The following is a 6,000-nucleotide window of genomic DNA, read 5'->3' on the forward strand; positions in this document are numbered from 1 at the left end:
GTTTCCTCCACCTTTTTTCCTTCTTAAGCAAGATTATACATTCTTCAATGGGTCTATTTTTACTTCAAGTTTGTTTATTCCTTCAAAGATGGAGCTGAGGGCAACCCTTTCTTAGAAATTACAGGTTATCAGCTGCATGGAACAGTCACTTACATGGTGCTTCTGTAATCTCTTTTCTTAATCAGTTTTGGAGATGATGGCAGACAGAGCTATTACTGCTATAACTGACTTGGAGGAATGAAGGGAAATGCAGATGTTGTCCTGTTGACAATTTTATGAGCAAGCTGAGTGCAGGCGCTGAGAGAGAATGCAAGTGTGACAAACAAAACATTTTTAGAGCTTTGCAATGAAAACATTTCTATGTATACCTTTTGGCCGCTTCTTGAAGGATCTCTTCCCAGTGCCAGAGGATGCCTGGAGCCCGAGGATCCTTCCCTGTGAGCCCTGCACTCAGCAGCAGTGAGGCTGGCACTTGACCATGGCCAGTTCTTGCAGACATGAATAGCTGCACTAACAAGTGAAGGAGAAACATTCACAGGAATACATGGAGACTGAGATGGGACAGGCTGGCTGCCAACTCTTTCTCACAAGTGCTACCATTTGCAGCTGATTCTCTCGTTATAAAGGACCCCAAACCATGGCAGAAATATCCTCTAGCTGGGATATTAATATTCTTTCTGCCAGTCACTAGAGAATGGTATTTAATATGTGAAGCTCCAGTTCTACAGTAAGGGAATATGGCAAGATGGAAGGGAATATTTTTTTTTTTCTTCTTTATTTTGTGAGCAGATTGTATGGCCTAGGTCACTTTCAGCTACTCATTCTTACATTTGGTAACATGGCCATCTGACAGCACTTTGCTTGAGAAAAAGAGGTCTAGGAAAACAAGTCTGTTCCTACAAAGTATATTTTAATTTTTGAGGCTACTGCTAATTTCAGTTTTTCAGTATTTGAATAGCTGTATTAATTCCTTGGGAGGAAAAAAAATTGCTTGAGGCAAAACTGTTTATTCTTTGCAGTTAGTTCTTCCCCAGCACTATGGGGTTAGATAATCTATCAACTACAAATAATTTGCCATCTGCATATCTCTATCTCTAGATTCTGAGCCCTGCTTTGAATAGATTCAATTGGGGTTTTAGAAAATAATCAACTTCTCAGCAATTCTTAGAAGTTATTATTTCTTTCTCTTTTTAGTGAATTTGCATTAGATAAGAAATGAGTGATACAAGTCAATAAAGTATCTGCCTCTTCATGTTTATATATGAGGGACTTTTTTTGAGAATTTTGGCAGAGCAGAGCAAACTGAATGCAAAGTGAAAACCTGCACTGTTCCATGCTCTGAGCACAGGAGAAGCAATATCCCCTTGCCTTCAGGGAAAAACAAGCACATCTCACAACCTGCCTGGTCAAACATGTTTTGGCCAGTAAACAAAGAGCTTTCCTGCAGTCTGGATTAGCAGAATATAATTTCAAAAATTATTGGACTCCAATTCCTTAATGTTTTTAAAATTAAATCTGTATAGTACTTATGCTAAGCATTAACATGTGTAATTCTCGGATCTGAATACTTTATGAATAAAAATGTATTGTTATTAACACTGATTACCATAACTGAGTCACTTGCTCACACCATTTGACTACTGGAAACCATTAAAACCATTTTTATTGTTGAAATCTGTAGAGCATGTGCTAAATATATTGCCATAAGATACACTGACCATCAGGAGGAGGGAGCAGAATTGTTTCTGTGTTTTGAGGTATCTTACAGGCCAAATGAGGATGAATAATTGCTACCATCACATGTTCCATCTCCCAAACATGCAGTGCTACAGCAATCATGTGGGTCCTCAGCATTAAGAGCATTTCTGCTGCTTCTTGACACTTTCCTGCCCCAAAATTGTGGGACAATTTTCTGTATTAAGATTTGAGTTTGGAGCGTTGCATCTCTCTAGTAGTCAGTGCAGGCTACAAAAACTATGTTGACCTCTACTGGCTTGATGCCTTAGGGAATTTGGTCAATGCCGTGAATGCCATCCTGGCACAAATCCCGTAAATCAGCATGGTGCTGGTTTTCTCTGTGGGTGAGAACAGTGTCACTGAGATCAATAGGCTTGGTTGGGTATTTTTTATAAGGTATGTGTTAATGTGCAGGATTGAGGCATTCCTAGGACAGGAAAACAATGGTGAGAGGAGAGCATTGGACCTTGTCCAACAGTGCTTTCATTTCCCAGGGTTTTGAGGTAAAATGAACTTTGCTAAGGTAGTTTGGGATGACTGGAATTGATGTGCAACTCTGAGTACTAAGTAACGCCTGTATGTCAAGGATTTGTGTTTAACTGCTGCTTGCCTTCAGAAGAGGGTGAGATTAAGATTAAGGAACCCAACCTGAATTCCATGGCAGTACCCTTTTTGGTCTGCTATTGTTGCTTGTTTATAAAAGATAATACCCAAGCACTGACATTTATTTCACACACACACAAAACCCCAATGAGTTGCCCATATTTTTGAATACATAGTCTTTCAGAAAATGAAAAAGCTGTAGTTACAGCCCACATCTCTAGGCATAGGGATGCTATGCACTGATGTGATTGTGATTGAATTTACCATCCTAGTTCAATAACAGTCCATTTCTGATGTTCACAAATTGACTCAGTTTGTTGTGCTTTGAATGGCTACAGAGAAGTGCAAATCCTGCACCCTTCTGAGCTGTCAGGGATCTTCCCTGGTTGATGTGATTTCATAATACAGATGAAGCAGAAAGTATGGCTTCAGGATATGGCTGAGATTTCATGTCAGAGACTGGTCATTTAATTCCCTTATTTTTTGAAATAGAAAAGAAAGGGATTGTCTAATAGATATTACCTTACAGTTATTCAAAATAGAATTTATTTTAGGGTGGTTGTTAAGCAGCTAATTATTAAAATTGTTCTTTTTGGTATGAAAATGTTCAAAAGACTATTTTGATCACAGATACTGACAAGTAAAAAGTTGCTAAGTAAAACTTATTTGCAAAAGAAGAAACAATTAATGAAATATTTTTTATTGACCGAACTATTGCTTGCAAGGATAGGATCCCAAATACATGTAGGATTTCTGGTGAAATAAATGCTCTCTGCCACTAGAACTATACCAAGTAGATTTCAACAAACAATTTTCTTCTAAATTTGATCAGATGACACTGTTCATCCCTCTCACTAAAGTAATCCTTCTCACCAAGAAAAGGCTATCAAACAGAACGCTCTCCCTGATCTAATTATTTTTTTGTCAGGATTTTTTTTCCTGTCCTATTTAACAATTCCAAACTCAGAGTTTAAGTGAATGTATTTTAAAGGCAAATGTTTACACTAGCTTTTCAGCTTTAGCAATTTTAACCTAAACTAATATGCCTAACTTGACAAGTGCATGCAATTTATCTGCATCCTCAAACAGACAAGTGCTGCTGTAACTGTTTCCCTTGTGTTTTGTGGAGAAGTGAAGAAAGAACCTTAAGATAAAATCTCTCTTCTGTGGGAATTTAAATTCCTGGAGGAAAAGTGACTGCTTCATAGACTCTTTCTGCTAGCTGACGCACACAAAGACTAATGACTTCTCTCTTGCTCCATGAAAATCTAACTGTGATACGTTAATGGCCTTCATTAGATGTGTCACCCACCGTCCCCTTGTGTGCTTATTGTCCTCCCCTCCCACTGAGATGTTTTATCACTCCTCTAACGATGTGAAGGGAGGCAGGATCCTTCAGCAGCAGCAGCACCAACACGTCTGCAGAGGGATGATGAAATATCCTGTCATTGCCAGGTCCTGTGCAGCCACCCTGACTGCTGGTCTTCCCAGTTCCCTCAAGTTGCTCTGTCTTCTGGGAGAACTCACAAGAAGTGCCTGTTGAAAAGCTTGCTTTCCTGCTTGAACTATTTTGCGTGTTTAAAATTGTAGAATTATTTACGTTAGAAGAAATCTCTAAGAGCATTGAGTCCAAGCATTAACCCAGCACTGCCAACCCCGCCACTAAACCATGTCCCCAAGTGCCACATCTGCTGTCTTCAAAATACCTCCAGGGATGGTGGCCTGGGCAGCCCCTTCCCATGTGGGACAGCCCTGGTTCTGCTGGCACACTATTTTTGGTAGGCCAGGAAGCCACTGGTCTCCTTGGGCACCTGGGCCCAGGCTGGCTCACTTTTAGCTGGCTGTCCACCCACACCATGGGGTTTGTTTCCACTGGAATGTTCTCCAGGCACTCTGGCTGCAGCCTACAGCCCTGTGCCCCAGCACTTTGCCTTGTTGAACCTCACACCACTGTCCTCAGACCATCAACCCAGGCTGGCCAGAGCTTTCAGCAGAGCCCTTCAGCCCTCCAGCAGGTCCGTGCTCCCACCCAGCTCAGTGTCTACTGTGACCTGACCATGCACTTAATTTAGTGTCTTACTAGTAAACACAGAGCCAAAGGCATCACTAAGTACTTTGGTCTTTTTCCCTCATCCTTTGTTACTGTTTCCCCAAGACCCTATAAAGGCTGGAAATCCTCCTTAGACCCTCTTTTGTTGCTGGTGTGTTTATAGAGGCCCTTTTAGAGCTGGCAGGGCTTCAGCCCCACCCTGCTGTGCCATGCCCTGGTTTTACTGCACAAGGGGCTGCTTCTATTCACCTTGGGGGTTTGGCTGCTATTGCTCCTGGCCCCATCAGCTGCAGGCTCCTGCTGGTTCTCTTTACTTCTCCTAAGTTTCCCCTAGTTTGGGAATCCCTCCCTGTGAGAGCTCAGCTACACAGATCATGCTGGCACCAGAGCCGCTTGCCTTGGCAATTAATGCTTAATGAGTTCATTATCCTATTTAACATTTCATGGATAATTTGCAATTACTTAAAAATAAACATGTATATTCAAGGTCTGGCTTCATGGGGAGAAAAAAAGTAAGTGCTGAAATATATACGTATTGATAGGGTAGGTAATTGCTTAGAACGGGAAAAATCCCTTCCTCTGCTCCCACACATATCCTAAATATATAAATAGCTAGGTAGATACATGCACATACATAGAGACACATATGTATTTATGTATTTAAAATCACTTTATGCCTTTCTTTAAAGGGCAGTGCTAAGATAGCTCTTCCTGCTGCAAGGAAATGATGTATTCTAAACAGGTCACTCTCACGTGTTTGCAGGAACAGTGAGAGCTCACTAGCTGGTCAAGCTGGAGGTGTTTTCACTTAAGTATTTTGGTCATTTTCCCTCATAAGTACATAGGGAAATGCAGAATATAAAAAGTAAAACTGGGATTTATTTGCATGTGTTTTGTTTGAAGAGTTGTTGGAAACTATGGATCCTTATGGGGAGGGCTGCATGAGAAATGAATTCAAGTATTTTGGAATTATCTCTAGATCACCTACAAGGCATTACCTGTGACAACTTTTCTCCTCTTCCACTGCTGCTTTCGTTCCTGGTGTGCTGCTGTTTCTTTTGCTGTCCTCCTTTGCCTCAAAAGCGATGATGTCCACAGCGCAGGGGGCACACCTGATAGCAGCATCTCCTGGTAGATGTCACATGCCAAGCACAGGGATTTCTGGGCACCTGAAAGGAATGTTCTGTTTCCACTTGACAATATCCTTTGGATTACGGTTTCTTGGCTTGTTTAATCTGGTCTAATGCTAGACAAGACTTGTGAATCAGGAACTGTTATAAGATATTTGTGCCTAAATCAAAACCAATATTCACCTTAGATGAAATCCCAGTCCCCTGCAGAAGCCAAGGAAATTTTGCCTTCGACTTTGCTGTGACCAGAATTTCAATCAGAGCCATTGCACAGAAAAACAATTGAATAGCTTTGGTGGTTATCATTTCAGTCAGAATCTCCTGCATTTTTATTAAATTAGTACCCAATAACAATAACTTCTGAGAGTGTTAGAGGACAAGAGAAGAACAAAGGAGGAAAACAAAGCTTGAGAGGTAAATACTCTTCTGCGAGGCACATGCTTGTCTTTAACAATGGATGTAGATACACCCTGTCTATGG

General features: G+C 41.0%; 1 long non-coding RNA gene across 1 annotated transcript in view; it reads left to right on the forward strand.

Moving 5' to 3' along the window:
- Positions 1 to 5,507, forward strand: part of LOC135450326 (uncharacterized) — a 62,098-nt gene extending 56,591 nt beyond the window's left edge. The window contains exon 3 of the long non-coding RNA XR_010441028.1: positions 5,474 to 5,507. This is a non-coding gene — a long non-coding RNA (uncharacterized LOC135450326). The remainder of the gene's footprint in view (positions 1 to 5,473) is intronic.
- The last annotated feature ends 493 nt before the right edge of the window (positions 5,508 to 6,000 follow it).

This window comes from Zonotrichia leucophrys, chromosome 7 (assembly GCF_028769735.1).
Source record: "Zonotrichia leucophrys gambelii isolate GWCS_2022_RI chromosome 7, RI_Zleu_2.0, whole genome shotgun sequence".
In the NCBI taxonomy this organism is placed as follows: Eukaryota; Metazoa; Chordata; class Aves; order Passeriformes; family Passerellidae; genus Zonotrichia; species Zonotrichia leucophrys.